This window comes from Saccostrea echinata, unplaced genomic scaffold, assembly GCF_033153115.1.
Source record: "Saccostrea echinata isolate AGI-Se365-2 ecotype Australia unplaced genomic scaffold, CSIRO_AGI_Sech_v1 ptg000058l, whole genome shotgun sequence".
Taxonomy (NCBI): domain Eukaryota; kingdom Metazoa; phylum Mollusca; class Bivalvia; order Ostreida; family Ostreidae; genus Saccostrea; species Saccostrea echinata.
In genome coordinates, this window is record NW_026889807.1 from 7,079,010 (window position 1) to 7,094,566 (window position 15,557).

General features: G+C 32.8%; 1 long non-coding RNA gene across 1 annotated transcript; it reads right to left on the bottom strand.

The window, feature by feature from the left end:
• Window positions 1-4,720: 4,720 nt before the first annotated feature.
• LOC133174679 (uncharacterized) lies at window positions 4,721-7,319 on the bottom strand. The gene is made up of 3 exons (XR_009719168.1): window positions 6,997-7,319; window positions 6,242-6,338; window positions 4,721-6,143 (listed from the first exon to the last, which is right to left on the bottom strand). It is a non-coding gene; the product is annotated as an uncharacterized LOC133174679 (long non-coding RNA).
• Window positions 7,320-15,557: the final 8,238 nt, after the last annotated feature.

Here is a 15,557-nt window from a genome sequence, read left to right on the forward strand (position 1 = left end):
TTGATTTAAATTCTTCTGTTTGAACACTTTCTTTAAATGTTTTGCAATCCTCGTCATTTTGGAATTCGAATTCAAATACGACACTTCCTAGATGAATTCCACTGCAATTGACCTTATAAGTCTTGGAAAGCTTTGTTAAGCATTTCAAGAATTTCAGTGCAATTTTACGAAATTTAACTTCGTCAGCTGTTGATTCAAATAATTTACATTTGATATTTTCCAGCAGTTTGCAAATTAAATCAGAATTTTCGATAGACATACAGTAATCATGAGTTTCATCCAATATTTCTGATACTTCCTCTATAGTCCATTAGTCATTCATGCCTTCAATTATAGCCTTGAATGCTTTATACGTGAATTCTAGAATGCCCTCTTTGTCAACATGTCTGTCGTGCTTTTTTCTCATGGAGAGTTTGATGAAAACCTTTCTTAACATTCCTACAAATAACATGTTTAAATTTTGCAAAAAACAAAATGTTCTTCTTATAGAACGTGTTTCTACCCAAAATTTTTGAAGGTAAATTCAGCAATTAATAATTTTCTGTCTGTATTTTGTCACAGGCACAACAAGTTTAACAAAGGAAACTTTTTAAAGATTGATTTTTAATCATGAAAAAATTATGAGAGGGACAGAATAGACGGAATAAATATGTGTCACTTTAAGATCAGTTTATTTGCTTGAAAATATCTCACCGCTCTTCTTGTCCTTTTTTATAAGAGAGGTTAAATTTTTGATCTGGTCATCTATTGCATCCATCTTTAGTTTGAGCTCGTTACCAAGATTTCTCTCATCTTCGTCCATTTTCCTCATTTTATCTAGATATGTCTCTTCCAACTCTTTATCAATAGCTTGGGTTTCAATTGAAGCAAGCTCACGTACATACGTGCATCCCGTATATTTTTCCAGTCTTCCACAAATATCTTCAATTCTGCTCCAGATTCTTCGGAATTCGTGGTCTGACATAGAAGCTGATGATGCATGCCCAGAAAGCTCATTCCCAATTTGTCTAATGCGTTCGATATCGTCCCCAACTGTCAAATCAGAAGGTCCTGGATTTTTGTTCCAACCATTTGTAGGTGGCGTGATGTTTGGGCATACATTTCTCAGTAAAGTATACAACAACGTGATATCAAATTCTTTATAGTCTGATATAACTGCTCTATTGATAATGTTGATCTGTTCTGGACGAAGAATTCTCATGACTTGATGAGCTTTAACTAACTTTTGAAGTTGGGATGGGGGAATTTCTTTAGACAAGACATCTCTGTAAATTTTTGTCAATTCATCAATGATAGCTATGTTTACTCTTGCAAAATTAACCACCGGTGAATGTGCTGCTGCCATATATGCCTGAAACTGGTTGGCTGTAGAGGATTTTTTTGTTTCTTTGAATGTTTATCCAGTGATGCTTACATGTCAAATTATGATTCTCTATAAAGTAATGAAGACATATTGTTTCACATCAAATTTTCTTCCGGTAGTTATCATTCATGTTTTTTTACGATTTGATATTTTGAATGTAGTTACTTTTATCATCACCTTATGTAATGTGTTACGTACAAACCAAAACATAACATAAACTTTGAGCATTCGTTCCAGTATTAAATTAGTTTTAAACAAGTATTTTTATGTAGTACATTATGAAAAAATAATTTATTTACCGAGAGGACATCTATATTGCAGATGCTAGATTGCTAGTTTCATACAAATGTATTTATATATTAAAAAATGATGAATTTTGCAACTTTGTCGCAGGAAATTCGAGCTGACTGTTTTCTCAGACAATTTGATTAAACAATTTTTTCATCGTTATGAAAAAAAAGGTTTAGTTTATCACCTTGACATTTCAAGCTATACTCGATACAGTAATGGAGATTAATTCCTTATGTATTATAAAAAGTCATTGCAATGCTTTGCAATTGTGCACAAAAAATAATTTTAAAGGTGAAATTGTAGACTGATTCTTTGAATACATATAAATAAAAAAGATAAGCAGTGAAAAAAAAACTTAATAACGCTTCCTCACAATCTATTGATTTTACGTATTTCTTTCCTTGTCACCAAAAAAATTTATTCAAGATATCAGACACAATTCAGTCCTGACAACAGGACAACAGGTAGAAAATATTCCTACGTGTACCCTTAAACACACACATATTGTTTTATTATGTATAATATTTTTTATTAAACTGAGACTTAAAAAATTATCTGCCAGTGGATAATAATCTTTATTAATTTCATTTTTAAGTTTGCTTTGATGGAGTGGGGGGATCAACACCCATATAATGTATGCAGATATGTCGCTGGTATGGGTCTGTTTTCAACAATACATACAAAAAATGTATGCTTATTTTGGTCACGCCTTTACGTATACTCTGATATATTATGCAGTTAACATAAATTTAGCGGATTGTGATCGATACAGGTTCGGTGACGCAATATCAGAATGTGTTGCATGTATACCTATTCAAATATCTTCACACATTATTAAGTGATCCCCGGGGGTCAAATAGAATGAAATTAAATGAACATCTCTTTTGTTTTTCTTATTATAAAGTTAAACTTACCTGAACATCGTCTAAGGTAACTTCATAAGGAACTGTGAGTGCATTTGTCCCATGATTTCTTGCTCTTTAAATTAGAAGAACGTAGTACAAGGGATCATGGGACAAGATTATGTAGTTTCATTATATGCAGACGTACATCGTCTCAAGCCACGGTTCGGAGTCCGCATATACGAGAGTGGATCCAAAGGTAATGTTATAACTTCTATAAAATCTCTAATAATGAAATGTTATCAATAACGTTTCACAAATTAAGGATGGATTCTTCTCATATTTCTTATAATGGCAGAATCTTGATTTTCTGAATACTCAATATTCAGACTGTTTACACTTTTTTAACATCCAAAAACTTTGGTGTCATCGGCCTTGATTTTAAGTCAAGGTCATTTGAAAGTTAGTCCTAAAAATAGTACTTTTACACAGAGAAGTTTTGAAATGTATGCATATGAATAAATTTTGCTGACTGAAAAAATATCTTTCACCATAAAATTAAAGTTGTTACTTATTTTTGATGACTAATTCATATGAAATGAGCTGGTGAAAAGATAACATGAAATCCTTTATATTCAATAAATACATTTCATCCGAATTTCCTCGATATTTTTTCAAAATTCTCAGTTTTCATGAATTCACATGAAATTTCATCTCAATTTTTACAATTGACCATATAATGTCAAATATTTAGATTTTTGTCTGATGAATATTCAAAGGTTCAAGATTAATTTACAAGGTAAAAAAGATATAGTAATCAGGCAAATTATTGAAAAAAATTAGCCCGAATTTGCTCTATACTTTCTGAAATCTTCAATTTACAGAGTATTTTAAATGTCTATAAGAAAGATTTTTAATCCCCAAAAATATATCAATTTGGTGTAATTGTGACATAAATACATTCATTTCTACTAGTTATACATTCTATTTTTATGGTATTTTACACTAATGATATTCAAAATATTCATTTCGAATTTCCTCTGTCATTTTATTCTTATGAATGTTATGTTTGACAATTTTATAAAAAAAACATCAATTTTCTAGTGGCAATTACAGAAAAATTATCACATACATTCTTCACATGCACAGGACTAATTCAAAGCAACTTAACCTTCAATATAACTAGGAATAAATAATAAACCTTCCAAAAAGTTATGAGAAAAATCATACATAAAATTTTCATAGACTAGAAAAGATTTCAATACATTATTTATGACATAAACATGAAATCAATATACATGTATAGTGAACATGCCATTCAATGCTTAGTATATGAATATCACAGGGACTAATATATATGCCTATACATATACATGTATATGTAGTTATATACATATAGGTCCCTATTATGTTATTATTGGATATTTTACATTTGTAAACTGAGTTTTGAAAACAACAAGCAAATTCAAAGAATGGTGGTCCCCCGCTTTCGATGTCTTAGTGGATGGGATGCCATTATTTATGGCATATTGTAACTGTCTTGTTTGTTTGTCCTGTCTTATCTGTGCATCATACAAAAAGACATAAATAATGCACTTGTCAAATATGAACACCATATCATATGTCATTCAAAAGTAGTCACCAAATACAAAATTTTTGAAATTTAGGTCAAACATGAAGGGTCGCCCGCGTGGCGCAGTGGTTAGAGCGTCTGCTCTAGAGTCGCGAAGTAAGGAGTTGATCCTTACGTCGCGGGTTCAAATCCCACTGTGGGACGTGGAGACCGGCCCTTCGGATGAGACCGTATAAACCGAGGTCCCATGTCGCAGTAGGTGCTGGCACGAAAAAGATCCCTCACTGCTCAATAGCCGTAAGTGCCGAGCATAGGACAAAATTTGCAGCTCTCCACCGGCAAGTGGTGGCGTCTCCATATGAGTGAAAAATTCTCGAGAGGGACGTTAAACAACATACAAACAAACAAACAAACATGAAGTTCAAGGTAAAGGGGTAAAAAATTATAGCAAGCTCGGAAACACTTTGTCACTACTAATGCACATGTCAACTGTGAAAGCCCTAACCATTCTAAATCAAAAGTTATTAGCAAAGACAAAAATTTTGAAAAGTAGGTCAAACTTCAAGGTAATGGTCATGGGGTCAAAAATCATAGTACATTTGGAAAGGTATTCTTACAAGTAATGTTCATATTTAATATGAGAGCCCTATCTTTTCTCATTTAAATTTAATGACCAATTTAAAGAAATGTTAATTTTTTGAAAAGTAGGTCAAACTTCAAGATCAAGGTCACGGGGTCAAAAGTCATAGTATAATTTCAAAAGTCTTGTCATAGGTAATGAACAGGCATAATATGAAAGTCCTATCTTTTCTCATTCAAAAGTAATGACAAATTTAAGGTAATGTTAATTTTTTTGAAAAGTAGGTCAGACTTCAAGGCCACGGGATCAAAATTCACAGAATATTTGGAAAGGTCTTGTTACAGGTAATATACATGTGAAATACAAAAGCCCAATCTCTTCTCACTCAAAAGTTATGGCCAAGGTTAAAGTTTTTGTGACAGACAGACCGACAAAGAATGAGATTTAATGTCCCCTCTCTTTCGCGAAAGCGAGGGACAATAAATACCTACACACATTTATAAGTATATAGTTTGTTCAGCACCAATAAATATAACTCCTCAATGTGATCATATATTGCGTAAAATTTGCTGGAGTTTTAAGATAACAAAAAAGCCATCTATGACAATCAAATGCCCTTTGACATCTTTGCCTGAATATGACATCCTTGAACTTTGTAACAATAATATGCATGCAGCTATCAAACTTAATTTCACATTTAGATGCAAAATACTTATTCAAGGATGAAATTTCTTTTTGAGAATTTGTAGCACAAACATTTATTGATCAGTGTCAATAACTTGTATTGAAATTGAATTAAAAATTACCTCTTGAGGGTTTCTACTGCAAGTACATGTATATTAGTTCATTTGTAAAAATCTAAATTTTAACCCGGCCACTACCACCAATTTTGTTCGGCATGCTCTTGCTTAAAATCACCCTTTAACTAAATGATCTAAAGCAGGCACATTTTTTGGTATTCCAGAACTGTATTTTAAGATTTTAACTGTATTTGAAAATGTAAAGCAACTGAATACATAGAGCTAGGTATATATCATTTACAAGTTGTTGTAATGCCAGTACATGTAAATCTTCACATTGTAATCTAATGAAAGATAATGCTTGAAAAATTCGCTCTGAGAGTAAGATTTCAAATCTGAATCAAAGATTTTGTAAAGTAATCACATTCTACAAAGCATGCACTGTATCGGGTACTTGGGAATCAAATAATTAAACATTATATAATTATAAATAAAACTATTTTTGAATGAAAGTTTCTAAAAAAAAAAATCAAGAATGGAATCATGCAACAAGCAGCAGTGACTTTGATAACATGCATTGACTTCCACATTTCTACAAAAACATTTCTTTGATCAGATAAATAATGTAATTCCTGCTTCTGACATGATATATTCTGAGAAAATCTCTTTTCCACAGACAGCCATCATTCATTTGATGTGAGAATTTCTTGCTGAACATGTGTCCACCTGGTGAAAGTCCAAATTTTTTGTTGACCTATAATTTAAAAAACGTAATATATTTTACATAGCAGCACAGATGCTGCATTATATGATAGTTAGATAAAGTTGTGTCCATATTTCTTATACATGTACCTCAATAGTCCATCTGCCAGCACTCCTTGCTCAATCATCCTGCATTCTGACCTCCAGTCTTTTTTCTAGTCTAGGGTAAAGTAGGGTTGTTTTTCTCCTAAGAATTAAACATGAACATCCCTTAGACTATTTTTTTAAATTCATGGAAATTGATTATAAGATTAAATAACTTATCTCATCTGTATTTCATTTATTGCTTTAAATGAATGAAAATATTTTAATAGATTCTACCACATGCATAATGTCTTATATTATAGTGTATTGGATATAAATAAATAGACATTTTTTATCCTAAGAGTACAGAAAAGTAAAAAAAAAAAATATATAAATAGTTTTTTAACAATAATGTTTCATTTTGCTCTATTTATTAGACAATTGTGTGTTTCAATATTATGGATATTTCCACGTACAATATCAAGTTATTTTTCCGTTTGATTTGTACCCAAGCGGAACACCTTACTTTTCTAATAACTTGGTGATTGTTCGGTCTTGAACAAAGTAGGCTAGTTAAAAATATAAAATTTGTTGTAATCATATACAAAAAATGCTATTTTTGTGAATTATTATTCATAAACCTGACGAACACACGAAATATATCCTCTTCAAATGTTGACAAGTCGCGGGAATAAGCAGACGAAATATTGATAACAGGACTTTAATTTCCGTGCGAATTCCCATAAATCAATACAAACCAGCATGTAATTGAATTCAATTTCAAAATTATAAAAATCTTCAGACATATATAACTAACTTACATGCTCACTGCACACGACATGACATCAGACGAGGCAACGTGGATCTGCAATCTTGCACATGTTTGTGACCTTCAAGTTCAAGCTTCCCTTTTGGCTGATCGGAATTTCCCGGGCATAAACAACTATGATTTAATTTGTCATAACTGTCCCTGGGCTTCTACAATGCTTCGATAATGTTCACAGTTTGTAGATTTTACAAAACAACCCTCTCGGGGTTTTCTACGGAAAATGATCTGGACATGTTGACATTCGCTACCGAACTGCGAATATTATGGCGATTGTCGCAAATCAAAGAAAATATTACGAAAAATTTATTAATTTCAAAAGAAATTGATTCAACATTACTTAAACTGCCAAATTTACTAATAGTTTTTCCTTCAGTATAATTAAATATGAATTTTGCATTTTACGACTTGCATAATTTATGGAGACCCATTGACGACGTAAAATGCTGACAAGAATCCATCCTTAATACCTAAATCCATTCTGATTCTTTGTTCAAAATCCCGCATGAAGTAGATGTACGTCTCCACCCCCTTTCTGTAAAAACTTGAAAAATAACAATTTCATCAATTGAAGTTTATTGTGAAACCTGTTATACTATGTTATGAAAATTGTACTTCAGATGCTCTTATTTCATTTCCGTCAAGGATAAAAGCAGCGAATATGCACATTTTACTGATAAATTGATTTAGGGGTGGGGGGGTGGGGGGTAAAAATTCACAGGTACTGGGTCTTGGTTTATAAATATGTATGAACCTTATTGATATGTAAAAACTGTACTTTACTTTTTTACATATCAATAAGGTACATGCATATTTATAAACCAAGACCCAAGTACCTGTGTAAAAATTAGCTTTTAACGCTCTATGAATAGGCCGAGCATTTGATATACAAAAGACTGTTTTAAGAAAAAAACCGACACGTATTGATTAAAGCACAAAACTTTACAGCTTTAATTGTATTTGAACGGTGTGTTCCCCGAACGTCTACTGGACTAAACCAACATCTTATTATCACACTCAATTAAGGGGCCCTGTAAGGGGTACATTAAGGATCTACAATCATTTATGAACTAAATTGAAGGAGGAATTCTACAGCAACAATAATGTTTGACATCTCTTCTGAAACATGGTTTCAGCATGGAAATATTGATAAAAGATATTTATTGTTTTAACATGATTTTTTTTCAGGGGAAATGTAAAACTCTTGAAGATTTTATGCATTAGTTTAAAAAATGCTAAAAATAATGTGTTTTATTTTCATAAATAATTTTTTAGCAAAAAAAAAAAGAAGCTTATCTGATTTTTCTTGACATTTTCTATTAAATATTTATATTTTCCATTTATTTAGGGCAAACTTTAAACCCTAAAGGATCTTATTTGCAATTAAAAAATTCTTTTCATTTTCTCCTAAAAAGCCCCCAAAATTCATAAAAATTAATTTAAATTAATATCAATCTTTCCATACTTAAGCCATATTTCAGAGGAGATGTCTTAAAGATCGGTTAAATAAAATTTCCGTGAACATGTAAGTAGCATTCTTTCTTAAACAGGAAAAATCTATCGATCATATGTCATTTTTAAATAAATTTTGCTTTAGATACTTTTGATTTAATTTAGTTTTAATCATCATTTCAAAGCATTGATTTTAAATATTATAACAATAAATAATTTCAAAATCTTTGGAAGTTTTTATCATAAAACTCAATCACAATATACATGTAATTGTTTTGGTAAAAAATCTGACAAGAGTAAGATACGGTTATATTTGAAAAAAAAGTATTTTACCAATAAATCTGTGCTTTAGTACACAGTTTTATCAGTAAATATTAAATTATTTGATTTTGACTACTTGGTTCAATCAAGGTAACAGATGTAAACTCTACCTGGACCCCTTACAGGGCCTCTTAATTGAGTGTGATAATTTAATAGTTGTTTTAGCAAGTAGACGTTCGGGGAATAAACCATTTGAACAATACCTTATTCATTAATTTTCATGTTAGGCCAAAATAAAAGAAATACCTTTCTTTACCCTAACGCGACCGACCCAATTAAAACGCACCGACTGGAAAGTTTTGTTTTCATAATATTATTCCAATATTTATTTTATATATATATATATATATATATATATATATATATATATATATATATATATATATATATATATATATATATATATATATATATATATATATATATATATATATATATATAGATAGATAGATAGATAGATAGATAGATAGATAGATAGATAGATAGATAGATAGATATAGATATATATATATATATTTCTGACAATTACTGGGACATCAACATTTATTTGAACATTTGTCTGGTGAAGGGCTTCAAATTTAGACTTGTACGCGGCACTTTAGGCCATTGAGCAGTAAAGAATCTTTTTCATGCTAGTATCTAATTGCGACACTGGACCTAAGTTTTTATGGTCTCATTCGAAAAACCGGTCTCAACGTCCCGCATTGGGATTTGAACCTGCAACTTAGAAATAGCTCCTTACTTTGAGGCTCCAAAATGAAATGCTCTAGAAACACTGCACTATTCGAAGCCCTTAAAAAAGTACATTGCATATGTCAGCACTGGAAGCTCAAAGTAGACTTGTATGAAAAACAAATACTCTGATGTCAAGTCTTTGTGTTCTGGAGATTCATTTAACAGATGTACAATGTATTCAATTTCAACAAATTTACTCTGGTATCAGATATAAGATATTTTACAAGTTCGATTAAATAATAGTTGTGAATTAATTTACCTTAAATGTTGAGTCTAAACGGCATTTGTATGGTATTCTACCTGTTTACAAATCGCTTTTGTTTGTACTTAACTTATTTATAAAGGTATCATTTCATTTAATTTTAGGAATGTATTTTCCAAGCTGCTATCAAAAAATTATTTGCCAACCTACCTACCAACCCAACTTGAGATTTTTGGGTCGGGTTAGGGGAAACATATATTTTTAATGATGGCCGTAGCAAGTTTTTATGAAGTACAAATTGAACTTCGGTTTCGTTGCTCTCAGTAAGGAATATATTCAAATTTTACCGATAAATATATTAGGAAAATCTACTACATATATGTTATACTCTTTCGATATATAAATATATTCACAACTGATAGGTCGCCCGCGTGGCGCAGTGGTTAGAGCGTCTGCTCTAGAGTCGCGGAGTAAGGAATTGATCCTTACGTCGCGGGTTCGAATCCCACTGTGGGACGTGGAGACCGGTCCTTCGGATAAGACTGTGTAAACCGAGGTCCCGTGTCGCAGTAGGTGCTGACACGAAAAAGATCCCTCACTGCTCAATGGCCGTAAGTGCCGAGTATAGGACAAAATTTGCAGCTCTCCACCGGCAAATGGTGGCGTCTCCATATGAGTGAAAAATTCTCGAGAGGGACGTTAAACAACATACAAACAAACAAACAAACACAACTGATAGTGTCATCAATGATTTACCATTATTTCAATGACCATTCACACAAAAGCTTTTTTTATGCATTGTTCATGCAGCTATAATCGCTTCGTTTTTTCTTTTAACATCGGACTCGATGCTATATGATTTTCTAGAAGCTTACGTCAATATTAAGATCGGTGAATGACGAAAATAATTTGCACATTTCCCTTTTTAATCGCAGGAGAATAAAACGTACGCTCAACTAGGACCTCGGGTCACCCGCAAATAGTTCGTCATTTTGCGTAGTGATAAAATATCATATGAACTCTTCAGGCATTAAAGGCACAAAAGTAAATTCATCTATATCAGTACAGTGACCGCAGGTCACCTTATATTTTAATTGAATTTTATTAGACATAGTTTTAAAAAAAATTACTCAAATACAATCATATTAATAACTTTACATCTATATATTTTCTCATAGAATAACACAGACTTGAAAGTAATGTTTTTAACGTTTAAACACACAACGTCAAGTTGTTAATAGGTCAGGTCCATAAGAAGCTGTGAGGATCAGGTCCCACCTCAATAATTTCCAGTAAATTCTCTACGATAGAAAACAAAGAAGATTCTTTTCTTGTGCTCCTTCAATAATTTTTCAAGTATCCTAGCCTTGTGTTTCACAAAATTGCAGATCTGATTCATAAATAAATTTTGATTAATTAACAAATTTTCCCTTAATTTTAGATAAGGATTTAAATGTTAATAAGGTTAATCTCTTCACAAATGTTTAACTGCTTAACTTTTTTCAAACAATATTATTATCGGCCGCTGGAGCAGCTGACTATTTGAAGTTTAGTTAGAAAGTACACATGGGGAAATGAGTCCTTTTTTTTAAATTCTATTTATTCGTTTAGTATCATCATCAGTCATGATTTAAGAAACTGGACTTAGGTAAACTAAAAGACTTTTCAAAAACAAACTAAAGGCAACAAGTATGAAAATAAGCATCTGAACATTTAATCATGTGAAGAAAAAAATACAAGAACAGTATTTAATTTAAAAGTCCATTAAAAAATACAGATTTGGAGCAGAGCACCAAAGGACCTCCTAAAATCATCAGAGGCGGGGCCAGGCGCCAAGGAGGAGGTTTGCTTGACCGCTGGTCTCCCTTATGATGTACAATATAAGGTGACCTCCAGTCTCCGTATTCATATATAACTTTATTTGACCCCTGATTTCCCTTATGATGTACAATAAAAGGTGACCTCTAGTCTCCGTATTCATACACAGCTTTATGTGATCTCTGGTCCCCCTAATAATGTACAATATTAGGTGACCTCTGGTCTCCTTAATGATGAACAATATAAGGTGACCTCTGGTCTTCTTAATGATGTACAATATAAGGTGACCTCTGGTCTCCTTAATGATGTACAATATTATGTGACCTCTGGTCTCCTTAATAATATACAATATAAGGTGACCTCTGGTCTCCGTATTCATATACAACTTTATATGATCTTTGATCTCCCTAATATAAGGTAATTTCTAGTCTTTATATTTATATACAACCTTTGGTTTTACACAGCTTTTTTTTTTTACATCATAAGGACACCAGGAGTCACATAAGGTTGAATATAAAAACAGATACCAGAGGTTACTCAATATTATTCCATATTGTACATCATAAGAGAGCACATGGATCTCTTAAAGATATATATATATGAATGCAGAGACAAGAGGTTTTCTTATATTGTTCGTCATTAGGGAGATCAGAGGTCACACGAAGTTGAATATTAATACGGAAACTAGAGTTCACTTTAAATTGTACATCTTTACTGATACTAGAGTTCACATTAAGTTGTATACGGAGACCAGAGGTCACCTTATATCGCACATTATTAGGGGGAGAAGATGTCAGCTTATATTGTTCATCAATAAGGAGACCAGAGATCACCTTAAATTGTACCTCATTAGGGAGACCAGAGGTCACCTTATATTGTACATTATTAAGGGGGGCCAGAGGACACCTTATATTGCACATTATTAAGGGGACCAGAGGTTACCTTATACTGTACATCATTACGGAGACCAGAGATAGCCTTATATTGTACATTATTAAGGGAACAAGAGGTCACCTTATATTGTATATCAATAGGGAGACCAGAGGTCAACTTATATTGTACATCATTAGGGAGACATGAGGTCACTTTTTATTGTTCATCATTAGGGGGACCAGAGGTCATCTTATATTGTACATCATTAGGGAGACCAGAGGTCACCTAAAATTGTACATCATTAAGGGGACCAGAGGTCACTTTATATTGCACATTATTAAAGGGGACCAGAAGACACCTTATATTGAGACAATAGGTTAAAAAGTATGGTATATGAAGAACTATTACCTAAACTCAGACTCTGATTTTAATGACAAGCAAAAACAAAGAGGTACACAATTTCTCCATATTCACTTTTTTTTCCCTCGGAATGGGGTGTGTGTGTTTGGACAATTTGCTTGTCTTCATATACGTGTATGTGATTCTTAGAAGCAATTCTCACGGAGTCCGTGTTTTCTAGGTCTATTCTTGGTAAGTCGCTTATTGGTTAGTTTTGTTTCCTCATTTACAGATCAGCGGGGGTGGTGATTGGAGTTCAGCATCTCCCTTTCATACATTTTTCACTTATCAAGTACAAGGGGAATACCTGTTCTGTTATATTAATAAGGAGACCAGAGGTATATTGATAAGGTCGCCTATTGTGGTATGATATATCATTTGGGAGACCAGGAGTCACCTAACGTTATTTATTACCAAATCATCAACCATTATCTTGAAGTATCTGTGAAAAGTCCAAGGGGGCATGATCACCCCCTCCCGTTTTCCCGCTAGATCTGCGCGCGCAGAGACAAAACGTCACCTACTCTGATATAAGGAGACCAGAGGTTAGCTAGTGTGTTACTTTGATACGGTCGCTTAACGTTTTTCATCATTAGGGAGACCACGGGTCACCTAACGTAATTCATTATCATATAACTTGTATCATATTTCTTAAAATAGAATAGTCAATGTTGCTTGCTTTCTTCCATTGTAAATTTCCTAACATAAGATTATTATTCTTTAAAGAAATGCATTTTCTGTTTGTTGTATTACATTTGTAAAGGCTTTCCAGTAGAAGAATTTATTCTACTTTCACTTTGCAGTTTCAATGCACTATATTTTGTAGTGGATTGATTGATTGCTTGTATGTTGTTTTACGTCCCATTCGAGAATTTTTCACTCATATAGAGACGTCACCATATACCGGTGAAGGGCTTCAAATTTTGACCTTTACTCGGCACTCAGGGCCATTGAGCAGTGAGGGATCTTTTTCGTGCCAACGCCTGCAGTGACACAGGACCTTGGTTTTTAAGGTCTCATCCGAAGGACCCGCAACTTTCACTTCAAAGTGCCGAGCGCATGGCGAAGGAACAGTTGCTACCCATTTTTTATCGACTTAGGTCAGTCGCGGCCGAGATTCGAACTCACGACCTCCCGATCACGGAGCGAGCGCTCTACCGACTGAGCTACCGTGAACGGTTTTTGTAGTGGAGAAAACAGGTTTAATAATTGTGAATGAGCAGGTGACCTTAGGTCTTAGTTGAGCGTACGTTTTATTCTCCTGTTTTTTAATCGGTTATCACAACGTATTTCTTTTATATCATTTAAATCAATTTTAAATCAAGTTTGATTGTATAATTCAGTGATGACGTTTAATGAAATAAATAAACGATTCCGTGTTGTCAGTTTCATTAAAAATTGCAAGTAATTTAGATCCGTCAACCGGAAACGCCATCGTACTCACGTTTTTGCTATTTCACTGCTGTTTATAGAAAAATTAAGAAAATGACAAGCTTGATATGTTTTATCTTAATTATTTTTTATGATCATTTACTTGTTAAAACAAATTAAAATGAAAAACATGAAAAATGATCAATGTTTATGTTTTATTAATGGTCTTCTGAACAAGGTTAAAATGTTAACAACTGTCCACAACTGATTAATAGACCCTGCAATAGATAATGGCACTACCGATTGCAAAGGCTTCTACTCTTTAACACGCTTAATATGTCTCTCCACATGTATCCTTAAAGATGCAATTTTCTGGTTTTCTTGAATTTCAGATGAAGTAAATTGTCCATCTGAACAAAAAAATGGGGTGTACTTATTTGAATGCCTCTATCTTGTAGTATTTTGTTCAATACAAAACCTTTGTCGGCTATTACTTTATTACCACATTCTAAAAGATGTAAGTCCACAGGATTTAGTGATTTCAACATCAGACATACAGCCTGTATATAAAGACGAAATGAATGTAACTGCACCATGGGGGGCTATTACAACAAGGCCCTTCCAGGTGTTGTGACTTTTATAACTTGAAAAAGTTTTTGAAGCCAAAGCAAGAGATGATGGCTTTTCAGTAAAAACCTCCATACAATCTATTATAATTCGAGTTCTTGGATAGAGGACTTGAAAATCTTGTGGCATATTCTGCACAATTTGCTCTCGGGTGGGCCATATGTTTATACTTCCTAAAATGAAATGTAAGTAATTTGTCCATGTTAAGATTTTTCTGATCACAGTAGATTTGTGAATATTGAATCTGACAGAAAGGTCCTTGGTTAAAAAGCCACATCTAATGCGACATAGAAACACAAATTGTTCATCTACAAGAACCATGGATTTTGGTCTTCCTCTCAAACTAACATCATCAGATGTATTGTAATACACAGTTTTCATTTTTTGAGCAGTAGGTTTAATTGCATTGTAAAATGCTATGTAAACAGAGTATGTAGGAAAACCAGTGTAAAATTCAATCATATCATCATCATTAGAAAATCTGTTGACCCCAATTTTTTTTCCATTAAAAGCATTTCATTCAGTGTAGGAATTTTATTATTATTCTTCTGTATTATTTCCTGAAGTTCTTCTACTTTAAACTTGCATCCCGCATGGTTGTCCATTCTGAAAAATAAAATACACTCTCAATACATAATTTTAAAACTATCCAAAGAAAACTAAATACCAAACAAAACAGTTCATAAAATATTTTGGCAGTGCTACCAGCATACCTTGGCCTTACCATGGCATTGAGCCCAAGGAAGTGTGGTTACACC